This window comes from Podarcis erhardii (assembly GCF_964252035.2).
Source record: "Podarcis erhardii genome assembly, chromosome: 17".
In the NCBI taxonomy this organism is placed as follows: Eukaryota; Metazoa; Chordata; class Lepidosauria; order Squamata; family Lacertidae; genus Podarcis; species Podarcis erhardii.
Genome location: NC_138515.1, coordinates 2,025,694 through 2,051,986, shown reverse-complemented (window position 1 = coordinate 2,051,986; position 26,293 = coordinate 2,025,694). Strand labels below are relative to the sequence as shown.

At 42.4% G+C, this 26,293-nt stretch overlaps 1 protein-coding gene and 1 long non-coding RNA gene across 5 annotated transcripts in view; both read right to left on the bottom strand.

Moving 5' to 3' along the window:
* The window catches only part of MECP2 (methyl-CpG binding protein 2), an 88,359-nt gene that overhangs the window by 34,185 nt on the left and 27,881 nt on the right, over positions 1-26,293 (bottom strand). The window lies entirely within an intron of this gene.
* LOC309331985 lies at positions 6,543-26,245 on the bottom strand. Its single transcript, XR_014152033.1, has 3 exons — positions 25,616-26,245; positions 23,351-23,407; positions 6,543-6,609 (listed from the first exon to the last, which is right to left on the bottom strand). It is a non-coding gene; the product is annotated as an uncharacterized lncRNA (long non-coding RNA).

Genomic DNA, 26,293 nt, shown 5'->3' with positions numbered 1-26,293 from the left:
TGTGGCCTCCCCATCTAGACACCTGACCAGATGTAGACTCGCTCAGGTTCCACAAGATGGCTGCAACGTATTTTATTTATTGATGTATAAAATTTAACCTTTCACCTTTCAGCTCAAATGCACACTCTAAAAGAGTCACACAACATATCAAAATCACAACATACTAAAGCAACAGGAGACAACAAACAAACAAACAAACAAACAAACAAACAAACAAACGGTAGTAGGAATTATCAACAGAAGCAGATAAAATAAATAAGGGACCTGGGTGAATAAAAAAGGTATCTGCTTGGTGCCGAAAAGATAGAAGACTCTCTGGGGAGATGGTTCCACAGGTAGAGTGCCACCACCAAAGAGGACCTATCTTCTGGTCACAACTGACCCAAATTCAGAAGATGGGGGCACACAGAGAGGGATCTCATAAAATGATCTAAGAATTCAGGCAGTTTCATGTAGGGAGTGTGGAGTCTTTGGACCAGCTCCTGTATCTGCAGGGCACCCTACCATAGAATCATAGAATTGTCGAGTTGGAAGGGGCCACAAGGGTCATCTAGTCCAACCCAATGGTGGAATCTTTTTGCCCATGAGATAAGGTGAGACAGAGGACTCAGGCAGCAGACTGAAGTTGTGACAGGTTCTCAAGAGTGACAGGTTTTGAGCTTCAGGGTTGTTGTTTCCAGAGTTACCGGTAACTGCCCTATGCAACTTTGTGCATAGCAACAACATCATGGGGAGCCAAAGCTGTGGAAGCTCCGTTCTAGGTGGTCCTCATGTTTCTCTTTTCTGTCAGCATCCAAAACATTCAAACAAAGGACCCCGTTGCTTGAAAGCTTCCTAACCCCTTCTGTGCAATGCAGAGCCTCCTTGGCCTGCTTAGCTTGGCTCAGAAGCAATCCAGCTGCTTCCTGTGTTGCTGCAGCTATTACTAAAGCAAGGGGTGGAGTTTAGGACTTGGGAGTTTTTAAGAAACAGAAGCAGCATGCAGTGTGCTAAGAAGACATTTTCCCCACCTGAGTAAGAGATTTGCCTTAAAACAAACTAAAGGGATGGAGAGATGCATGGAGATTATTGGTGTTTACCATAAGACAGGGCCGTAGCTAAGGGGGAGTTAGACTGGTTTTTTGCCCCAGGTGAAGCCTCCAGAGGGGTGCCACTGAATGCAGGTGGGGAAGGTGCCAAACTGGGTCTTTGACCAAGAGGAAATAAAGCCTAGTTTGAAAGTAGTTTGGGGAAAGAAGAAGATGGGATCAGTGGAAAAAGAACAAAGTAAAGCAGAGATGCCAGGAGCTGGAGAAGTGGTACATTAAAATGCAACATTCCTTCACTGTGTCTTTCTCTGAAGTTAAATGCAGGAGTGGAAGTAGATGGTATCTCAGTCAGAAATCAAATGCTCTTTAAAACAAGTCAGTTACATGTATGCAAGATTGAGCAAAATAGTCACCCCGCTAGAGACTCTCCCAAATAGTCTTTTAGTGTCTCCAGCAGGAACTTGTGCCACTGCATGCAATTCACTTGTGTTAGATCTAAAATAACTAAAATATCTAAACACACACATAATACTGTGGTATTATGGCAGTGAAGTGTAACTTTTGAATAAATGTGTTTTTAATATAAAATAAATATAAAATAAAATAGTTCTCCATTCCCTGTTTTGTTTTCTTTTGCTTTACTATGACAAATTCAAAGTAGCATCCGTAGAAGACTTGCACAGATAGAACAGGCTCTATCACCCCCATCTGCAGCAGAAAACACACAGATCATGAGGCATGGTGTCAAACTACCCCTTCTGGACAATCCTGAGCACCCAATGATCAGATGTCAACTGGGTTCATTGAGCCACAAAACTCTGCAGTTTGCCGCCTATTTGAGACTCATGTTTGCTGGTTTCTTCATAAATCCAATGGCTGGCCTCAGAAATGGCTGCAAATTATCTGTACCCTCTGCTGTTGCTGGAATCTCTCTGACAATTCCTTTAGCCCAGAAGGAAATGGCCATTATTGCCCTGATGAAGAGGACAAAAGTCTCATGTGATTTTGTTAATAAGACATCATATTTCTTATCTTTTAAAACACACACACACACACACACACACACATATATATATATGCTTTAATCTCATGGGAACCACTGCCCCTATGACTAGGACAGCTACTGGAGCATCTATTAACAGAACCCTCGGCCACTCTTAATACCTCTTTAGGTACAATATTTTATATATAAACAGCCTTGCTGAATTTAGATGTCATGGGTTTCCCCCACTCATCTAAGGCAAACAACTCCCCCCCCCCCCCGTGATGTGGGGAGTGCTTCCTTCTACTGCTCCTTTTCTGAAGGCAGAGAGAGACCCATGGCCAGCAGGGGGACAGAGGGACAATACACTCTCCTGGGCCTCCTCCAGAGTCACCTTGTAAGTACCGGGCCTGGTCTGAAGGCGGGCGGCGGGGAGAAGAGCGCTTCTCCCCGCTGCCGGCCCCGCAAGCTCCGGGGACAGCGGGGAGGCACAGCGCATCTTCCCGCTGTCCCCGGACCTGGTCTGAAGGCTGGCGGCGGGGAGAAGAGCGCTTCTCCCCGCTGTCGGCCCCACAAGCGCCTGGGGGGGGGGAATAATTTTTTTTCTTTATTTCCCCCCCAAAAAAACTTGGTGCGTCCTATGGGCCGGTGCGTCCTATGGGGCGAAAAATACGGTACATGCCTTTTTGATTCAGGGATTAACAGCTGCAGTATGCATTCAGATTAACAAGACTGCATGCCTCTTTCAACTGGCAAAAAAAGAGTGGCTGCACGTCAGGTCTTTGGACAATGAGAAGGAACCCCGTCCAGGAGCCTATGGCAGCGGGTGCAAAAGTGGCCCCTTTTAGAAGCCAGAATAGTGGGACTGAAGAAGATGGGTGAGATGAGGAAATGTCCTACCCTTTTGTTGCTCCCTGAAGGAACTGAGCACCATCTTGGATAAACATTCCTTTCAGGCAGGAGACACCATCATGGGACATTAACAGAAATTAAAATTGCTCCTCAGACTTGTGTCTTCCTACAAGATCTGCCATATCCAATGCAGAACTTGGTATGAAGAGCATTGACATCAATAACAGGTGGAGGTGATCAGTACTCTGACCTGCCCATTCTGTCCCCTGGGGCAAACTCAGAGCTGTTATCACTACCACACATGGTCAGAAGTAGGTAAGTTGGAAATTCAAGAAAACATACTTAATATTTTTTAATATCACATCTAAACAAATTCAAAGCTTTAATTTTTATTTAGAATACTTAAAAATATTCTTAGACCACTGTTAAGCATTTTTATTGGAATGCATTATTAAAACTATAAACAGAAATAGAAATATAACAAATATCATTTTATTATAATATTTTAAGACAATTAAAAAAGGTGTTTTGAAAATTTGAAAATATTTTAAGATATACAACCCATTAGCATACACTTCCTAAAATGTCTTTTAATGGTTATCATACTAATTTTATAATGTGCCAAAAGTGTCACTTATGATGTTCACTTCGATTTCATTTCGCTCTGCAACTTTGTATCTTTTAGTGTGTGCGTTTTTAGAAACTAAATGGTCAGAGGACCATCCTGAAATTGTACAACTGATGGTTCCTAAAAATACAGTGGTGCCCCGCAAGACGAATGCCTCGCTAGACGAAAAACGCGCAAGACGAAAGGGTTTTTCGTTTCTTGAGTTGCTTCGCAAGACGAATTTCCCTATGGGCTTGCTTCGCAAGACGAAAATGTCTTGCGGGTTTGCTTCCTTTTTCTTAAAGCCGTTCATACCCAGGGAATCCGCGCTCCGCAAGACGAAAAAATCACAAGACGAAGCAACTCGCAGAACGAATTAATTTCGTCTTGCGAGGCACCACTGTACATTAAAGTCGGCTTGGCTATATATAATACATGCAAGTGTGGTTCCTAAAGACAGACACCTGAGAAAGTTTATTATAAGCAGAAACTGCTCAATTTGACTGTTTCCATTCATTACATTACCAATTAGGTTAACAAAACTATTTATTTTTAGAAATTCATTTTTAAATGGAAAAGTACAGCATTGGAAAATTTTCAACACCACCAGTTTTTCACACTGAGTGGGTGGAGGGATGGAGAAGAGAAGAGGTTGATCAAATTCTGGCACTCAATTTGGAAAGCTCTGAAAGCTCCAGTGTCCAGCAGGTTTTGACTAGCTGCTTGCTGCCTCTGGGAATTTCTTGGTAAGTTTAGTCCCAGGTTCACACACCTTTAGAAACCTCTCCTCAAAATCTTTCACAGTAGAGACTTCCACAGGAATCACATGGAACACTGATTCCTGCTATCCCCTATGAAAAATGACTAAAGGCTGGAAATTCAGACCTGGAAAATAGTATCCAGATGAAAGAGTTTATATAAACACCCCCACTGCACCCCCACACCATTGCTAGGATCAAAGCTAAAACCCCTATGGCAGCTTTTAAGGAGAAAGTAAGAGACACAATGTCAAACTGCAAAAGATGAAAGCAGATGAAGACTCAGTCAAGCATCTACTCTTGGATCATGCGGATTGATCCTAAGGATGAGCCACCAGGTAGAAAAAAGCCTGGAGAAAGAAGTGAGACAGATAATGACACCATTAAACATATCCATTTTTGTACTTACAGTCTCCTCTCTTGCTAAACACTCTCCCCACAACGAGGGCTGGGCGATGTAAGGTTTACAACATCACAATATATCGTTAGGCAAACAATGTGATCTGGCGGTACATCACCATGTTCCAAAACCTGCTTCCTACCACAGCACTGCAAGGCGTCAGGGTGAAATTGCTGAGGTGGTTTCACCCCAGTGCCTCACTGCACCAGGGAGAAAGCAGCTTTGTGCTCCCCAAGTTGAGCAACCCATCCTTCTCCAGATTGCAGGAGAAGAATTGAGGCCGCTCAGCTGGGGAACACAAAGCCTCCCGCTCCTCAGCTGAGGGAGCCCCCGATCCTTCTCCTGCTTGCAAGCGAGCAAGCAGGAGAACCTTCGGGACTGTTCGGCTGTGGGGTGGGAGTACCGACATGCCACTGGCTTTCACGAGCCAGCAGTGGGCTGGGGGCTCCATTAACTGCTTGGCTGAGGTGGGCGGTAACCTAGCGCCCTTCAGCAGAGCAGTTTCACAGAGTCCCCATCCTGCCACCAGCTGGTGCAAGCCAGTGGCATGTAGGGGGCTCCATAAAACTGCCTGGCTGAGCAATGGCCGATGTATGCTTGTCAACCAAGCAGTTTAAAGAAGTGAAGGGAGGAACAAGCTGTATTGGCCCCTCTCCGATGCAGCATGTTTCTCCCTCTGCGCCGGTTTGGGGGCAAAGTGGGATGGCAGCTTCACTCAGCAGGATATCGCTGGTGAAACTGCCGCTGCCCCTGAGTGCCTCCAGTGCCCGGCTGCAGCTTGTTTCTCCCTTGGCGCGCTGGGCACTGGTGGCTAAGGAACTGAGGAGGAGGCTGTTTCACCTGTAATATACCACTGAGTGAAGCTGCCATTGCTGTCTGCCCCTCATACCGGTCCTGGGCGATGAATTGATACATTGCCCAGGCCTACCCCACCTGTGTTCCTTCTGATGTTCCTAGACTACAACTCCCATCATCCCTGACCATCGGCCACGCAGGCTGGGGCTGAGGAGAACTTGAGCCCACTAACATCTGGAGAGCCACAGGCAGGCCCATGCAGAGCTTTTCTCAGGCCTGGGGCAAGGATCTTGTTCTCAAAATGACAGTGTAAGTCTGGCAAGCCCCTGGCAGGACCCCACGGCCAGCCCAGCCCTCCAAGGCCCAAGGCAAGTGGACCCAGCTGCCCCACAACCTGCATAGGCCTGACCACAGGTTCCCTAGCTCTCCTTATTTATGTGTATGTGTGTTTAACCAAAATTATTAGTACTTTTTATAATAAAAAATCAACAACAACCATCCCTCCCTGTTCTCCTGGAATAGGGTGGGATATAAATCTGAATTAGTGTGATGTGTCAGTTACAGATAGGTAGCCGTGTTGGTCTGCCATAGTCAAAACAAAATAAAAAAAATCCTTCCAGTAGCACCTTAAAGACCAACTAAGTTAGTTCTAGGTATGAGCTTTCGTGTGCATGCACACTTCTTCAGATACACTGAAACAGAAGTCACCAGACCCTTCTATATTTTTCACCTCCTCACCCCTTGCTTTTTCCTGTAAGACCTATTGCAGTCGTTAACAGTCGTCAACAGGCTCATCACAGCTATCTGCCAATCACCCATTCCCACCACCCTTCTGAGTAATACCCCTCCCCACCTTCTCACTTTATAGAAGGGTCTGGTGACTTCTGTTTCAGTGTATCTGAAGAAGTGTGCATGCACACGAAAGCTCATACCTAGAACTAACTTAGTTGGTCTTTAAGGTGCTACTGGAAGGAATTTTTTTATTTTGTTTTGTGATGTGTCAGTTTTTTAAAAAAGCTAAATTGAGATCAGCCAGGCCTATGCTTCAATAACATGCACAGAAAATTAATTTATTTTTCACATGACAAATAATAATCCTAAAGGGTTCGAACACTTTGTTGTTGATACACACCATAAACAATAACTGGTCAACTGCTATGGACTAGTCTCCACCTCACATCTGATGCCTAATGAGAAAGCAGTTGAAGAATATCCTAAGGCTCTATGAATTTGCTATCCGAAACAAATTCTAGATTTTAAAATGTCATAGTAGCAGCTTAGCTCAGTCCCCCCCCCCCCCTCTGCACACAGCAGACCTCTGCAATGTAGCATGCAATAAATTATCTCTTGCTTCCAAACAACATTAATGGGCAGCTACAGTCAGCATTGTGACTCAGTGGAAATGGTACTCTCTTACTTCTAGGATATTTTTTTACTCAGATCCAGTCCAATTACCAACCCATCCAAGTTTCCATTGTGACAAGCAATTTCAGTGCAGGCTGAGTAACATTTTTTAAAATCTTCATAATCTTCATAATATGGCACACATGGAAGACATAGATAGAAAACAGCTGCTGTCACAAAGGTCACACCATGAGTTGAGGGCAAGTTAACCTTTGTCCTGGCCTACTGAGCCCCCTATACAGTGGTTACATACGCTTCAGGTTACATATGCTTCAGGTTACAGACTCCGCTAACCTAGAAATAATACCTCGAGTTAAGAACTTTGCTTCAGGATGAGAACAGAAATCATGCTCCGGCAGCGCAGCGGCAGCAAGAGGCCCCATTAGCTAAAGTGGTGCTTCAGGTTAAGAACAGTTTCAGGTTAAGAACAGACCTTCAGAACAAATTAAGTACTTAACCCGAGGTACCGCTGTATTTTAAAATGCTGCTGAAGAACGAACAATGTTACCTAAGATGGTTCTTGTTGCTGAGTCACCATTTCAATTCAATAAATATCATTTGAAAATGGAGTTTCATTTCCAAACATTAGTGCAAAAGCATCAAGCTCCTGAAAACCGAGACTGTTAATGAGTATAAACAGATTAAGAGTTTTCATATGTTCGATATGTCTTTTCTCTTGCTTCACACTCACAGAACTGAGGGCTGTTCTGCACCAGCAGTTGATACCATGAATTTAAACCTTACTTCACTTGTGGCTTTGCTACAAGGCACAGCTTCCCATCAGAATCCCTCTCCTGGGTTAAGGGCTTGGGGTAAAGCAGTCTTTTATTTAAGCACTAGCCTGGTACAGGAGCGAAACTAGGCTTTATTTCACCTGGATCAAAGACCCAGTTTGGCACTCCCCATGTGCATTTCCACACAGGCGTGCGCGCACACACACAGAGGCTAGGAGCCTCAATGGCGCCCTATGGAGGCTTCACCCGGGGCAAAAAATCTGGCTAGCGCCCCCCCCCCCCCTGGACTAGTATATATACAGAAACCAGGAAATTTATACACAGGCAAGTGAGAAGGCTAAGGACAGATGGAGCACTCTGTCACTCCTGTGCAGCCAGCATAGAGTACGTAGACTGCAACAGGAGTATAGCTGTTAACCGTCCCTTATTTGGCGGGAAACTCCCTTATCCCACCGCCGTTTCCCGCTGCTGTCCTGGATTGATGATGTCCCTTAAATTTCCCGGGTTTCAAAGGAAGCAGCTCCTCTCCCTCCCTCCCTGCCAACCAGGGAGGAGGGAGGCTCCAACTGTGTTGCTTGGCTGTGTTCCTAACCCAATAAGGAGTCTAAGAATGACTGGGGGGTGGAGCTTGCATGCCTTGTGCCGATCAAATCGGCCGCGTTGCCTGGGGACTCGCCTTTGCTCAGCGCTTCCCAGCGGAGAGGTGACGGTGGTTTTCCTTGCTGCATCCCCTTTGCCGGGTTGCTGCGCTGTGGGAACCACCACTTCGTTTGGTTGCTGGCTGGGCTTTCTGCCTTTGGCTCGGAGGGGCTCAGAAGTTGAACATACCTGTGCTCGGAATCGGATGGATACGTCATCGACGGCTCACTCACCCTTGCTGGGGAAAAGGTATGTCAGGAGCGGGGGCACATGGTGGGGGGAAAGGAAAGGAGCTGGTTGAGTACAATGGCGGGCGCCAATCTCGGGGGGGGGGCTTTTAGATTTGTTTTGGAGGCTCCTTCGATTGACTGTTATGGGGGAAAGGAAACGAGCTGGTTGACTAAGATCCCTTATTTTGGCTGCTGATCCCTTATTTCCGAGGCTGCTGGTCCCTTATTTTCAAATCTGTAAGTTAACAGCTATGAACAGGAGAGACACACTCAGCATGAGAGGAGCTTTTGTGTCTCCTCTGCCATCCCCCAGCAGACCTGCAAAAAATGCTGCAGGATAGTAGCTTCCATGGGCTACTATGGGTGATTTAAAGAGATTTTGTCTCAGAGTAAAATAAGCTGTCTTGGTTAATGTGATAATCCATGGACCCTTTATCTCTCTAACTTCATGCAGCCCCCGCTTCCCCATTCAAAAGGCAACATGACCACATTTTATCTGAATATCTACTACATCATCATCATCATCATCATCATTATTATTTCTTCTTCTTCTTCCAGCCAAGGTTCACCGAACAGGTTTCTAGCTGCCAACAGCTTAGATAGTGGCAAGGCTCCAAAGATTTACTTCAGGCCCACCTCAGGCCTGAGCATGTCCTGTGAGATTTTTTACTTGCTTTTCCTTGAAATAGCAAAGCCCCATACTATATTACATACTACAGGTGACTTCCCACTTACACGGGGGTTATGTTCCCAGGTACGGTGTATATAACTGAAAATGTGTATAGCAGGGAACACCATCTAAAAAGCCCGTAAACACCCTCTATTTTTTTTTTTTAAAGAAATTTTTATTAAGAGTTTTTTTATAGCAATAGAGAAGAAAAACAGCATAGCAAAGAACAAACAGAAAAAGAAAAACAAACATAAAATTTAGCATCGTACAATAACCAACTTTTCTTCATTTTTTGGACTTCCTCACGTCTCTTGCTCCTACTTTCCAAATTTATAAAACTTTAACCAGCAATTTGTCACCTTATTTCCATTCTTATTGTACACTTTTCCAATGTTTTGTCCCTAACCTTGAATATTTTTATCTAGGTCTTAAATATCTGATATTACCATAATATTTATTCAAAATTTATTTTTCTCATAAAATTCACTCATTTTCACAGTCTTTTCACCAAATTTTATGGTGCCCTGTTATTTTCAAATCCCTCATCCTTCTTAGCACTCATATAATTTACAATATTTTTGTAGGTAGCCCGTAAACACCCTCTAAACCCCTGGAAACTCATGAAAATCCCTTTTAAAAACCCAGCAGCCCTTCCAAACTGCCAAGAATGGTGGCAGTGGTGGCTCTATATCTTCATCATCACTGGAGGATGTGGAAATGACGACAAGAGGCATCCTGAAGTGCTTGGCAGTGGGTGAGATTCACTTGCTGCTGCTGCTGCCGCTGCTGGCGCCTTGCAGAGGAACATGGTGATAGGTAGCTGGTGCTTTGTCTTTTCAGCTGGTCAAACATCTCCTTGTATGGTCACACACTGCCTGCAATGGCACGCTTGATCTTCAGGATGCGTTCCATGGAGGGGTCATACTGCACAATGATATAATTCACATGGTTGAGTGTGCCAAAGAGTTCAGAAAAGCTCTCCAGGGTCTAGGTGGATTGGTCATCCTGCTCACCATCCTCCCCTTCTTCCCCGCTTTCAGAGCTGGAACTCAATCTCAGCTCTTTCAGGCTCAAGGTCTGTTGTCCCTCGGTCAGTTCTTCCACTTCCTCCTGGATGAGGTCAACAAAGCCAATGTCATCAGCACCATCTTCACAATGTTCTCCACCTCAGTTGTAATGTCTGGAAATTCCCTGATACCATGAACACATTCCTTCCAGAGTTTGCCTCAGTGTGTGTTCATGGTTTCAGGCTTGATTGCATCCACTGCCTGATTTGATATAGGTTTGATTGCAGTTTGCAATGTTGAAGGACTTCCAGAATGACGTGAGGTCGAGATCCAGATCAGCATCCACTGCATTGATCAGCAGGACAAAGGTGAGCCTAGCATCATGAGCCTTGAAGCAGCGAATCACCCCTTGATCCAAAGGCTGGATGAGTGAGGTTGTATTGGGGGGGGGGAGGCAACCGTGACATCATTGTGCGCAAATTGCAGTCCCTGCAGGTGACCAGGAACACTGTCTCCCAGCAGTAGCACTTTGAATTCCAGCCCATTCTCCAGCAAGTAACGCCTCCAGGGTGAATAAAAATCAATTATTATTTTTTAAAAATCGGATTTTAAAAATTTTAACTGGATTTTTTATTTATTTAAATCGGATTTTAAAAATAAAATGTTTCTGGAGGAAAAATCTTTCTAAAGATAGTTTTCTATTTAAGTTACATTATAGTCCAAAGGCTATTCATCAGGAAATAAGGATTTGTTTTAAGTTTTTTCATGTGTGCTAAAACTCAGTCTAAGTTTTTTTTTAAAAAGTTTAACCACGTCAGTTAACAAACATGGATACATATGCTATAAGGTAATTGTTTTAGTTAAATAAGTTGTTTAAATTGTTTTAAGGAAATGATTATGTTTCTCCTTTGAATAAAGTGTAGCAGAAAAGTTGTCCAAATATAAACAGTTAACTTATTAAACCTCACAATAATTTCATAATTATCTGTCTATACTATTTCTAATAGTATAACAAATCAGTAATTTGTGATTTAACTGTAAAAACTACTCTGAAAATTTATTATTCCAAAAATGAAACCTTCACGTTGTAAATATTAAGATTATACCAGGAAGAATGAGTCCTTCTGTAAAAAAATGTTTTAAATCAAGTCTTATTGACTAGTGATTTAAATTGTGATTTAAATCAAATCCATCCTGAATATTCACTTCCAGAATGAAGCCCTTGTGGAACCAGTCCAGAGAGCTTGCAGCAGTCAGACAGGTTCTCTTGTTGGACTGCCAGAAGACAGGCAGCAGGTGATTGTTTATGCCTTTGAGGGCACAGGGGTTTTCAGACCTTTACAGTATACCTGGCTTGATCAAGTGTACAGGCGCATTGCCACAGAGCAGCACAGTCACCCAATCCTTCACAGCTTTAAATCCAGGGGCTGTCTTCCAGAACAGGCCGGTCTCCTCCACCTGAGGAGCTTCTACTGAGACACAAGTTGAGCTGAGGACTCAACGCACTGCCCTTGCCTTCTGCCAGCTCTGTGCTGGGGCACGCGTGCCATAGGTTTGCACCCACTGAACTAGGCTGTGCCTGTTTGGGGACTGAATACAAGTGAAGCACAAACACCAGCATGAACATAACTATCCCAAAACAGTCTTCTGCTCTCCACACCTTCTATAGTGTACAGGCTTGGGAAAACAATTTATAGGAAACTGATGGTAGGGGAGCCTGTAAGGTGCCAAGTTCCACCTCCAAGTAGCAACTCTGCATCTAATGCTGGACTTTAAAAACAAAGCAATACACGGTGGGGGTGGACAGAATGCAACTTGCATGTGGTCCAATCCATCAAACATTTCACAGCCGGTTACAGTTTTATTCATTCCCTAAGAACTGAGAGCAATATACATGAGGCCAGGCAAAATCAGGTGCTGGTTCTAGTACAAATTATATATCTGGCTCAGAAAAAAATGTTGGTAGCTTTTGTAGTGGGGTTACATTGAATTGAAACATTATAGCCCCCACACAGATGCCAACAATAAATTGAATCCATGGAGCTGCAGTAATGCTTTATAGGCTGGCCGTTATGCATCCAAGGTCTGCACAGTAGCATAACTGCTGCCTGTGTGGTTCAAGGTCTAGATGCTGCAGATGTCACCCCAAGGAATACCAATACAGGCAACACAGCAGCCCAGCTTATAGGAGCATTAACATTAAGGTTAGCTTTAAGCTATCCACTATCAAGGGTGATTTCTGCCCAGTGTTCGAAACTCCCATTGTTCTAGGTGCATTTTGTGACAGGGAATTTCATTAGCGTGAGCCAGAACATGAGCCTAAGACAGGGATCCCCAAACTAAGGCCCACAGGCCGGATAAGGCCCGAGGGACTCCTTTATCCGGCCCACAGCGACTCCCGCCGCCCGCTGCTGCCCGTGCTTACCGGCGCTGCACTGCACGGCGGCCCATTTCGGGTCAGTTGCACATGCATAAGTGTTATTTCCAGTGCACATTCAGGTCGGAGGAGGCCTGTGCACATGCACACAAGCTATTTCCGGTGCTCCTCTGACCCGGAAGTATGCCAGAAATAGTGTGTGTGCATGCGTATGGGCACGCACTCCTCCGCCCTCCGGCCCGCTGCATGATTGGCGCTGGAGACACTGGCCTGAGGTGTGGTAAGTTTGCTGACCCCTGGCTTAAAATTTCAGATTAAAACTGCAGAGTGGAAGGAAAGGAAGACCTTTTTCTGCCTCTCCACTTCCAGATACTCTCTGAAGACTGGAGAAGAGACCCTCTTAAGAATATCAGGGGGTGGGGGGTGCGCAGGGGAAGGACTAGACAATGTAAAACATGAACACAATATGTTAGCTGCAGTTCATTCATTTTCAGCTTTGAATTCTTGTTATAAAATAAGTGCGCCTAGACATCCTGCTGTTACGCCCATAACCTAGGTTTAAGGTGCCATTTAGCTCCTAGCTTTCATATCTCAGTTTCTAACACTGTTTCTGACTAAGATGATTCCAACCAACCAACCCCATCCTTCCTTGTTATAAGATAGAAACTCTTAGTGGACTCTTAAGTCCACTAAACAAAAATCAGCTGAAAACACTGTAAGAAGTGAGTCCTTTGTATAGGACTGACTCCTGCTGTTTGGAAAACAGAACGACATGACACTAACACAAGATGCCAAGTCCATATTTTTGTTACACAACATACACCCTGAATTATCTTGATGGCCTCTTTTTAAGAATCGTTGCAGCTTGTAAACAGGACTGAAATAAATGTACTAGAAGGGCAGTAGACAATTCAAATCAATGTTAACTCTCCTCCAGCCAGAAGATAGCCAGCTTCTAAAATAGCAAGTCTCTTTTATGAAAATGACAATACATCGATCCGGTATTCGTTCTAAAAACAGTTCAGCCCAGATTTTCTATTTTGCCACCAAGTTTTTCAGTGCTGTAAAAGGAAGCTAAATATATTTTAATGCGCTCTGGTGTTTTGCATTCTAACACTCAAAATTGCAGAAGTTATATAATTTGTATTTCAGTTTTCGTCTAAAGATATAAGTTGCTAGTTCCCACTATTAGAAGAGATAAGAAAATTTGGGGAAGTTGCAGGGTTTAAAATAAACAAAAGTAAAACTAAAATTTTAGTGAAAAATATAGACAAACAGTACAGAACGATGAACAGACAAATACGGAATTAATAATAGGATAAAAAGGTTAAGTATTTGGGAATTTGGTTAACATCAAGAAACCCTAACATATTCCAAGAAAATTATATTCAGCCATGGAGAGAAATCAGGAAAAGTCTTGAAATATGGGGTTAGAATGAAGCTTTCACTGATGGGAAGGATGTCAGTCATAAAGATGAATGTGTTACCGATGATACTTCTCTTATTTCAAACAGCTGCAATAATCAGCAATGGAAGATGCTTCAAAGCATGGCAGAAATATATTTCTAGATTTGTCTGGCAAGGGAAGAAACCAAGAATTAAATATAAAATTATGCTAGATCGGAAAGGAAGAGGTGGATTCTCATTACCAGATTTACGACCAGATTATGAGGCATCATTTCTTTGCTGGTTAAAGGAGTGATTAAACTTGGAAGTGTTAGACTTGGAAGGACATTACAATAAGTTTGACAATATTTATGGTATGGTAAAATTAAAATGCATAAAGGTTTTATGCATCATGCAATCAGGAAAAAATATATACAGTATGGAATAAATATAAAAACCTGTTGGAAAGAAAGAAACCTTTGTGGCTCTCTCCTATTGAAGCTATATCTTTGAAAAAATGAAAAACGAATGGGCAACATATACAGATTTGTTAATGGATGTAGACCGAGAAGTAAAATGAGAAAGGTTTGAATACGTTACAATATTAACAACTTAATGAGCTATTTGAATTAGATAAAATGAATAGATTTATGAATCAAACCTCACAATTTGAAAGAGAACTTATAGAGAATGTACAATGGAATGTACAATAAGAATGTACTTATAGAGAATGGGAAACAAAAGACAAACTCGTAAAATCAGCAATGATACACTGGGCAAGGAATATAGGTCATAACATTGAAATAGCAGCATGGGAAAAATTATGGAATACAGATTAGAAATTTACAGTGTGTTATACACTAAAAGAGAACTATATGAAAATGATGTATAGATGGTATCTGACTCCTAGTAAATTGGCTAAGATGTATAAATCGGAATCAGATACATGCTGGAAATGTAAAGAAAAGGAGGGTACCTTTTACCATACATGGTGGTCATGGAAGGTAGCGAAAGCTTTCTGGGAAATGATTTATAATGAACTGAACAAAATGTTGAAGATATATTTTAAAAAAAACACAACAGAAGCTTTTCTTCTAGAGATAATAGGCTCAGAGGAATCCAAATATCAGAAAAAAAAGTTTATGTATGCAGCGACTCCCCAGATGATTTATGTGCAGAAATGGAAAGAAGAAACAGTTCCGACTAAGGAGGACTGGCAGAAGATGGAGTATGCAGAAATGGCTAAACTTACGGGAAGAATAAAGAACCAGGAAGAAAAAAGCTTGAATAAAGAATGGGGGAAATTTGTGGATTATTTGAAAAATTATTGTAAACAACTTAAAATGTTAGCAGGGTTAACATAAAATGAGCAGTCAAGATATATGTGAAAGGGAGATCTTAAAAGAAAAATAAACAAATATAAAGAGTATGTTTGATTTTTAAAAAATTTGTATTATTGTTATAAAATTGAAAAATGATTTACTTTTTTAAAAAAAGTTTCTAGTTCTCATGGTTGCAGGAATAAAACAGATGCATGGAAACTGCATGATCAAAACTCAGAAACCCAACAAGATGACAGAATGTACTGTTTAACTCATGCTTTATATAGCTTAATTCATTATTGCTGAATGCCTGGGGTGATCAACATAACAGAGGCCTTTTGATGAACAAGCCCTGCTAGTTTTTTCGAAGTGGTGAAAGCTTTGATAACAATTTGGGCACAGAGAGAGTGGGAGCCCACATATTCTTCTACCCAGTTAGCCACTAAGCTGAAGTGTAATGCACACACACTTTTGGGGAGAGCCTATTCAATTCCCCTCACACAGAAAAAACAAAAACAAAACAAAAAGGGAAAAACACCCTGTGCTTTCTGTGTCTTTTCTTTCAAAATTCGAGACTGCGGAAGCAAAGAAAGCACAAGTTACATTTTACTGCTGTGAGAGGTGGAGAATTGCAAAACCAGAGCAGGCACATACTTTGGTAATTAGGAGATCTCCAACCTAAGTTATGGCCTGCGTGAAATCACATTTATTTTAACAAAACAAAGATGTAAAACACAGAGCTGACTGAATATCCTCAGCTGAACTCCAGTTGGTATGACAGGCATTTTTCAGTCTGTACAACTAAGCCAACCTACACCAGTTAAGGAACTGGTTGACTGCTATTTGCGTATTCCACATGCCTGAGTGAAGAACAGGGAAGGAGAGACACATTTTTGCCAAGCATATAAACACAATGCATAAACATAAGAATGCCAGATCAAGGGTCCATCTCAGGGGTCAGCAAACGTTTTCAGCAGGGGGCCGGTCCAATGTCCCCCAGACCTTGTGGGGGGGCGGACTATATTGGGGGGGGGGGGAGAACAAATTCCTATGCCTCACAAATAACCCAGAGATGCATTTTAAATAAAAGCACACATTCTACTCATGTAAAAACACGCTGATTCCCGGAACATCCGTGGGCCGGATTTAGAAGGTGATTGGGCCAGACTATTCACCTACCCATGGTCCATCTAGTCCAATATTCTGGTTTCCCATAGTGGTAAGTCAAAAGCAGAACACAAAGCCATTAATACTGTTTGCACCACAGCAACTAATTACAGTACAACCATAAGCACCATGTGTAACCTAGTTGGTCAATATGGGTAAAGAGGAAATGGGAAGGGATTCTGTTGTTGTTTTTAAGTGCACAGAGGAACCCCACCACCTGTACTGGTCCTTCAACATACCCAGCCTAAAACAGAACAAACAAACAACATACACACCCCAAAAATTTTTTACATCTATGCATCTATACACTACTACGCATCACTGCAGCACAGATGTCTGTGGACAACCCTGCCTCCACACTTCAGAGATTAGCAGATGCTTGTCTTGGGGTTCAAAACCACCCAAATATGTTTGTCTCAAACACAAAATCACTTTTCAAAACACTTCCATTTGCAAGCCTTGACTCTCCCTTCATAAAAATCAGTTGAATCATAATGGACGGATTTCAGGTACAATTTAAGATAACTGCCTTAAAAACCCTTAACTCCACTCCCATCTTTTCTGCTTTCAGCATTGTTCATCATTTCCCTGTCTTTCCATCTACTCCAAACCCTGAATGCACTCACACAGGCAACATGGAAGAAGAATCTATGCACAGCAGGATCACAGCTGGGAAGATTTTAGAAAAAATAAAGTACAAAGTAAAAAATAAAGTACAAAGTGGTTTAGTTTAAATCATCGTGGCAAATGGCTGACTTTAAAATGGGAGTTAAATTTTGTAATTCATGCATTTCTTAAATAATAATGTGTATTAACTGGTTTCTATCAAAATACAATTAACATATACCCTGTTTATGACAAAGTAAAACATTATACTACCTAGGAGATTAATCCAAAGCCTCTGGTCATATAGACCACTAAATAATTTTTATTAACAATTTTCTTGGTTTACAAAAGTACATGCCTTTTCTCTTTTTTTCAGCCTGTACAGTCTTTTCTACAGATCAGTTACATTTGTTGTGAGACATTAGTGCTGAATACAGTATAAGGCATGGGTAGGTAAACTAAGGCCCAGGGGCTGCATCCGGCACAATCACCTTCTAAATCCGGCCCACGGACGGTCCAGGAATCAGTGTGTTTTTACATGAGTAGAATGTGTGCTTTTATTTAAAATGCATCTCTGGGTTATTTGTGGGGTATAGGTAAACGTTCAAATTTTTTTCTCTTCAAAATGTAGTCCGGCCCCCCACAAGGTCTGAGGGACAGTGGACCGGCCCCCTGCTGAAAACGTTTGCTGTCCCCTGGTATAAGGCCAGGAAGAAGATGGGGGGGGGAAAGGAGGGGTGGTGGTGAAATTTTTATTTTTTTACAGTGTACATGTGGGGTTTTGTGTCAGCATCAACTGGGTAGGTTCTCTTTCTATTTGCTTACAGTGGTGCCCCGCAAGACGAATGCCTCGCAAGACGGAAAACCCGCTAGACGAAAGGGTTTTCCGTTTTGGAGGTGCTTCGCAAAACGAATTTCCTATGGGCTTGCTTCGCAAGACGAAAATGTCTTGCGAGTTCCTGCGGGTTTTTTCCCCTCCCCCCCCTTTTTCTAAGCCGCTTATCTGCTTATCCACTAAGCCGATAAGCCGCTAAAAGCCATTAATAGCGCTAATCCGCTAAGCCGTCAATGGGCTTGCTTCGCAAGACGAAAAAACCGCTAGACGAAGATACTCGCGGAACGGATTAATTTCATCTTGCGAGGCACCACTGTATTACATTTCCTTGGTAGTGAGAGGGATTGGGGGGGGTCCAGGGTGTGGATGCTTGCCTATGATTGTCTGCAGTGAGGTTTGTTTGCATTTGTGAAGGGGGGGGGGGGCTTGTTGGGTCAAATTGGCCAAATTGATTTGTATGCTTTCAGTGGATTCTTGTTGTCGTCTTGTTGGGCTGTGTATGAGATAAGGGGAAGCCATACTGGGGTGAGAGTGTCCTTTTCTATTTGTCCCCATGTCAGTTTCAGTCTGTTGGGTTAGCTTTTCTCATAAGGCTATTTCCCATTTGGTACCAGGACTCTCCCGTGTTTGGCTATGATGCTTTTTAACATCTTTATGCGCCCCCTCGCCCAGCTTGTCCAGAGTTTTGGGCTGGGCTGCCATCAGTATGCTGATGACACCCAACTCTATCTGTTGATGGATGGCCATCCTGACTCGGCCCCAGACAAACTGATCAGATGTTTGGAAGCTGTGGCTGGATGGTTATGTGGGAGCTGGTTGAAGTTAAATCCTTCGAAGACAGAGGTCCTCTGGCTGGGACGGGACGATATGGGATTGAGGGGGCAACTCCCGTTTTCCTGAACATGATTAGAAGGGACCAGATGGTTAAAGGAATACAGGTCGGAACTAAACAATATAAATTAAGAGCATTTGCAGATGATCTAGTTTTGACACTACAACACCCAGAAGCCAGTACAAAAAGAGTTCTGGAACTAACTGAAATATTTGGTCAAGTAGCAGGTTTTAAATTAAACAAACAAAAGACAAAAGTCTTGGAAAAAAATCTAACGATGGGGGAAAAAGATAGCTTTCAAAGAGAAACTGGTTTGGAAATTGCAAAAAGAGTAAAATATCTGGGGGTGAACTTAACATCTAAGAATGTGAACTTATTTAAAGATAATTATGAGAAATGTTGGTTGGAAGTGAAGAAAGATTTCGATATATGGTCTAGGCTGAGACTTTCCTTGTTAGGCCGAATTGCTGTTATTAAGATGAATGTACTGCCGAGATTGTTATTCCTGTTCCAGACATTGCAAATTTTAGACAAGATGGATTGTTTCAAGAAGTGGCAGAAAGATATATCTAAATTTGTCTGGCAGGGCAAAAAACCCAGAATAAAATTTAAGATTTTGACCGATGCAAAGGATAGAGGGGGCTTTGCCCTGCCGGACTTAAAACTTTACTATGAAGCAGCAGCTTTCTGCTGGTTGAAACCATGGCTACTTCTTGAGAATACAGATATTCTGGATCTGGAAGGTTATGACAACAACTTTGGTTGGCATGCATATCTATGGTATGACAAGGTAAAGGTACATAGAAACTTTAAAAACCATATTGTCAGGAAAGCACTGTACAATGTATGGAATAGATATAAAGATTTGTTGGAGAGTAAAACCCCCAGGTGGTTGTCACCAATGGAAGCTAAGGCGGTAAAAAGACTCAATATGGACTCAGATTGGCCAAAATATTGTGAAATTATAGAATATGATGGTGAAAACCTGAAACTACAGAGTTTTGAGAAATTGAAACCTAAAGTCCGAGACTGGTTACATTATTACCAGATTAATGAAACCTTTAAGCAGGACAGGAAACTAGGATTTCAGAAGGAGAGGTCAAAGTTAGAAACAGAATTGCTAGAACCCAATACTAAGAACCTGTCTAGAATGTATGATTTGCTGCTAAAATGGAACACACAGGATGAAACGGTTAAATCAGCTATGATTAAGTGGGCACAAGATGTTGGTCATGATATTATGTTTGCTGACTGGGAGCAGTTATGGACCACAGGTATTAAATTTACGGCATGTAGTGCCTTGAAAGAAAATATAATGAAAATGATCTATAGGTGGTACATGACCCCAGTCAAGCTTGCAAAGATATATCACTTGCCCAATAACAATTGTTGGAAGTGTAATGAATGCGAAGGAACTTTTTATCATCTTTGGTGGACCTGCCCGAAGATTAAGGCCTACTGGGAAATGATCTATAATGAAATTAAGAAAATCCTTAAGTGGACATTTATAAAGAAACCAGAGGCTTTTCTCTTGGGCATGGTGGGCCAAACGGTTCCAAAGAAAGATAGAACATTCTTTATGTACGCAACAACAGCAGCAAGAATTCTTTTGGCGAAGTATTGGAAGACTAAAGAAGTACCTACTCTGGAAGAATGGCAGACCAAGGTGACTGAATTCATGGGACTGGCAGAGATGACCGGCAGAATCCGTGACCAGAAGAGAGAGACAGTGGAAGAAGACTGGAAAAAATTTAAAATCTATCTTAAAAATTGTTGTAAAATTTCGGAATGTTAAAGATGTCAAGGGATTAGATATAAAGAATTACAGCTGTAAAAATTGAAATTTAGAAAAAAGCTCTAAAGAGAATTAAATATAAAAAGGGATGAAGGATTGCTAAAAATTTTTTTAAAATAAGGATGCAGTGAAGGGGAGGTTTGGGGAAGTCGCGTTATGTTTGTTTGTTTTTTGTTTATGTTGTAAAACTAATAAAAATTATTTTTTTTAAAAAAAAGAGGGGGCAACTCCCAACTCTTGCAGGGGTGCAATTAGTGCCAGCACCGTCCGTTAACAGTTTGGGTGTAATCTTCGACACCTCCCTTTCCATGGAGGCGCAGATTGCAGCTATAACAAAGGCGTCATTTTTTCATCTCTGCCAAGCTAAGCAGTTGGTTCCTTACCTCTCTCGCCCAGACCTAGCCACTGTGATCCATGCGACGGTCACCTCCAGACTGGATTATTGTAACTCACTCTACGTGGGGCTGCTCTTGAGACTGACCCAGAAACTCCAGCGGGTGCAGAATGCCGTGGCGAGACTCCTTATGGGGTCCTCGCTGTGAGATCACATTCACCTGGTGTTATACCAGCTGCACTGGCTCCCGGTGGAGTACAGGATCAGGTTTAAGGTGCTGGTTTTAACCTTTAAAGCCCTATACAGTGGTACCTCAGGTTAAGTACTTAATTCGTTCCGGAGGTCTGTACTTAACCTGAAACTGTTCTTAACCTGAAGCACCACTTTAGCTAATGGGGCCTCCTGCTGCCGCCGCGCCGCCAGAGCACGATTTCAGTTCTCATCCTGAAGCAAAGTTCTTAACCCGAGGTAATATTTCTGGGTTAGAGGAGTCTGTAACTTGAAGCGTATGTAACCTGAAGCGTATGTAACCCGAGGTACCACTGTACTTAATTTTTACCTCAGAAATCAAATATTTTTCCATGTAGAAAAATAGGTTTTAATTCAGGTACATTTGATAGAGGGTCATGAATATTAAAAGGCATCAAATTTAACATTTTTACAATCAATTCAATTTCCATCTAAGCCAAGCTTTGAAGAAATTTCACTTTCTATATACCGTATTTTTCGCTCTATAAGACACACCAGACCACAAGACGCACCTAGTTTTTGGAGGAGGAAAACAAGGGAAAAAACATTCTGAATCCAGCCAGAACAGCAAGAGGGATCGCTGCGCAGTGAAAGCAGCAATCCCTCTTGCTGTTCTGGCTTCTGGGATAGCTGCACAGCCTGTATTCGCTCCATAAGATGCACACACATTTCCCCTTACTTTTTAGGAGGGAAAAAGTGAGTCTTATAGAGCAAAAAATACGGTATTTCAATTTTATTTTATTACATTTATATTCCACTTCTCTGTCAAGGAACTCAGGATAGAGTACCGTATTTTTCGCTCCATAATACACACTTTTTCCCTCCTAAAAAGTAAGGGGAAATGTGTGTGCGTCTTATGGCGTGAATGCAGGCAGGAGGCAGGCGGGAAAAGCCCCCAGTAGCACTGAGGGGCTGTCCTTCTCCCACCTCGTAGAAAAGCCCACAAGAGCCACGCTCCCTTTAAAGAGCGCACGGCTCTTGCTGGCTTTTGTGGAAGGTGGGGGAAGGGACAGAGGGCAGCCCCTCAGTCCCTTCCCCACCTCCCGGTAAAGCCCCCAAGAGCCACGCTCCCTTTCACGAGCCGCGTGGAGTGTGTGTGCAGCTCTTGGGGGCTTTTCCCCCGAGAAGGGAGAAGGGCAGCCCGTCAGTGACTAGGCAAAGGTTACTAGGTTAGGCTAAGATAAAATGACTGACACCATATATATATATATAAAATCCATTTTTTTATTATTTTTCTCCTTATTAAGCAAAGAGAGTGAGCTCACTCATCCACCCAGCTGGATTGGACAACAAGTATCAATAGTGAAGAGTAGACCCATTCAAAATAAGTTAGAATATGCCTCAATTTATTTTATTTTATTAAGCTTACCTATGTACCTGCTATGTATACAAATTACACAAGAATGTGTAATACATGCACTCAATAAATCATTATTATTATTATTATTATTATTATTATTATTATTATTAATTAATATTAATTTCATTTGTTAGTCTCTTTATAGACCAAAGTCTCCAGCAAATTAACAAATAGGTATATTATACAGAGACACGTGTCAGAACAGTTCAAAACTCCTTATCAAATGTACATGTAGTTTGGGTTACCTGATTTCTTAAGTCACAGAAACAGGAGAAAAGTGGTGGCTTCACAATAGGGGGAGAGAATCTAGTTGTTTGGGGTGGAGCGCAGTTACAATGGAGAATGGATAGGCAACTTGAGTTCAAGGTTCAACCCCCCCCCCCCCGCCAAAAAAAAATTATAATCTGGCCACTAGCACACCCACACACCCAAAGGTACCTCTTCTTTTCACTTTTCATGCATCTTGGCTCATGCTAGAGAAAGCATCTGAGTCGGAAGCACACAACTGTCTATAGCACCCTCCTTCTCTTCAGAAGATTTGACATAACCTTTCATGTATCATGAACCTCAGCTACTGGCTCTACAGCACAAGCAAAGGGCTCTGTAATTCTGATTCCATATTACAAATAGCAACTGAGGGTCTGTCAAGCAGATTACTGTTATTTCTGCAAGAGGACTCCCATGGTATCACGGCACGTGTCCTTGCACTCACCTCAAACAAGAGATCATATGTAAAGCACCAAATACACCAATAGCAATAGATAAATAAATAAACAGAAATAATAATTAGGGCTGTCAAGCAGTTTAAGTGTTTAAGTTTACTGTCTTGCCCTTTCACAGATCAATTCATTACACTGAGATGTACATTGTTTATCCTGTTTGCGCTCTGCATCCAGATGGGAAGCTCAAAGTAGATTACACTCTAAAAATCTGCAAACATATAATTATAAACAAAACAAGGAAAATATATTTGCATATTACCATAACCTCAGTGCCGTGCCTTTTCTAAGATACTGAAGGTATTACTAGAAAGAAACACTATTGAGACAAGAAAAGTTCAAACAATATTATTTTCTCATTCCGTTATTTGGAGGAAACCTACAGAACTAAAACGAACAAATCAAAACAAATACACCCTTAATTTTCAGTCCCACCAATTAGCTACTTTGTTTAAGGCAAAAGAAATTGAAGATCCATGATTTGATCTCCTTTTTTAAAAAACAAAATCATTGGGGTGAGAGGCAAATTGAATTGGAATAGCAGGGCTTGGTCCTCCTTCTATGTGTCATTTCTACAGGGGGCTTGCTATTTACGGGACCAGTTGCACTGGCTGCCGTATGTTTCTGGGCCCGATGCAAAGTGCTAGTGTTGACCTATAAAGCCTTACACAGCTCAGGACCCCAATACCTTAAGGACTATCTCTCCCCCCATACAAACTGACCCAGACTCTGTTCTTGTCATCTGAGGCACTTTTCTATGTCCCCGGGAGGTTTGGAGGGTGGCAACACAAGAACAGGCCTTTTCTGTGGTGGCTCCCCATCTGTGGAATGCTCTTCCCAAAAAGACTTGCCTAGCACCATCATTGTATGTCTTAGGTGCTAGGCAAAAACATTCCTCTTTACCCATGCCTTTGGCCATTCAATAATCTATGGTCTGTTAAATGGGGGGGGGGAGACACTGTTATTATGATTATTTTATGATTATTTTATGATTATGTTTTTATTATTGTGTTCTGTAAAGTGTGTTACGAATGTTGTACACCGTCCTGGGATCTTTTGATAAAGGGTGGTATATAAATAATAAAATAAAATAAAATATTTAACTAGTAAAACTGTGTAGAAAGCATTAAAATCCCTCCTTTGCTCCAATCAGATCCCTCATTTGGTTGTTTAATTAATAATATTAAAAGAGACAAGCAATCCAATCAAAGCTCTTCAGCATCTTTTCAATTTTCACCGTAAACATTTATTTTAATCTATTCACTGACTGAAGTTTACAAAACTCAAAAACAAAAACAAGAAGAAACCTCTCAGAATTGTTTAGTTTGATAACAGTACAAAACAGTCGGCAAGGAAAGCCTGCATTTTTTTAGGAGGGGGGGGGGAGATGAGTTCCCCACCTCAATTTCCAACTACAGCCAACTCATTGGAGTGACAATACTGATTAGACATGATTGCAAGCAGTCTCTTTTATACTCGATTTTTGATATTTTGGTATTCCTGGAAAAAAGGTGGTATTGAATTTTTCTTCTTTTTTAAAAGTCCCATGACCATGTATGTCCGCAATATGCCAATGCTTCCACTTATAAACAACGAAAACTACAGCACCAACACCAACATGTGCATTTATATAGGGGCTCATGACAATCAGACCAAAACATACGGAGCTATGTTGCTACAATACGCATTTGCTTTCAGGGGCTGGCTTTGGATTTTTCCAGTGGCGTAGCGTGGGTTGTCAGCACCCGGGGCAAGGCAAGTAATTTGCGCCCCCTAACCCGTGGATTTTAGCAGGGGGCAGAGAGCTGCGAGTGCGAGCGCGCCCCCCACCCAGATGCTGCACCCGGTGCGGCCGCCCCCCCCTGCACCCCCCACACTACGCCACTGAATTTTTCAGTGTACAAATCTGAACACTATGAAAACTCAGAGCTGGTTTGGTCAGAGACCATGGCAAGGCACCAAAAAGGAATGTTCACATCATAGGCAATAACAGCTCTGAAACGCTGCCTTCAAATCTGCAGGAAGCTGGGACTTGAGTACACAGCGTCAGAATTCTTTCCCTCATGCACCTCAGCTTCCCATTCCCGTTTGCTTGTGCCCTGGCTTAAGTAGAGGAGTAAACAACCGAGGTACACAAGGCAAAGAAAGAGGAGAAAGATTTTACAACATATCTAAGACATACTTCAAGGGACGTGGGTGGCATTGTGGGTTAAACCACAGAGCCTAGGACTTGCCGGTCAGAAGGTCGGCAGTTTGAATCCCTGCGACGGGGTGAGCTCTCGTTGCTCAGTCCCTGCCAACCTAGCAGTTCGAAAGCACATCAAGCGCAAATAGATAAATAGGTACTGCTCTGGTGGGAAGGTAAAAGGCGCTTCCGTGCGCTGCTCTGGTTCGCCAGAAGCGGCTTAGTCCTGCTGGCCACATGACCCGGAAGTTGTACGCCGGCTCCCTCGGCCAATAAAGCGAGATGAGCGCCGCAACCCTAGAGTCGGTCACGACTGGACCTAATGGTCAGGGGTCCTTTTACCTTTAAGACATACTTCACCATTAATACTGAATAGATGATGTCTCCAACATTCCACTCAGTTCATGCAAAAAAGCTTTCTTCTGCTGTCAAAGCAAGTCACAATAATTATATTTCTTTCATTTTATTTATGAATTGCTTCCCATGAAACACCCCAAAGCAATTAACAATAAAAAAATGTAAATTCAGTTTCTAGTCCAATGTAGATAAAAACTGGCATAAACATCTCTATTTAAAAGGCTTGTTGGAAGATGAACATCTCCAACAGGTACTGAAAAGATAAGGAAGACAATGCCTGTCAGGGTGTGGGTGTGGGCGTAAGTTCCAAAGGGGAGGTGGTGCCACATTAAAGGTCTGTTTCCTACATTGTACAGAACATAGCTTCTACTGAGATGGCATCCTGCTGGTAGCCCTCTCCAGAAGAACATTTGGGTGTATAAGGGGTGACATTTGTTGACAAGGCACATAAAGAAAGAAGTCTGACAAATATAACAAGGAGGAGGAATGGGGTGGGGGTGAGGAAATGATGACTTCGGAAGTGTTTGCCTGCACCCAGAGCTAGTGAAGAGGGATCTTCCAAAGCCTCTGCTATTGTCTGTGTGAAGAAGAAAGAGTTTAGAGCAGGGGCCAGCAAACCTTTTCAGCAGGGTGCTGGTCCACTGTCCCTCAGACCTTTTTTTT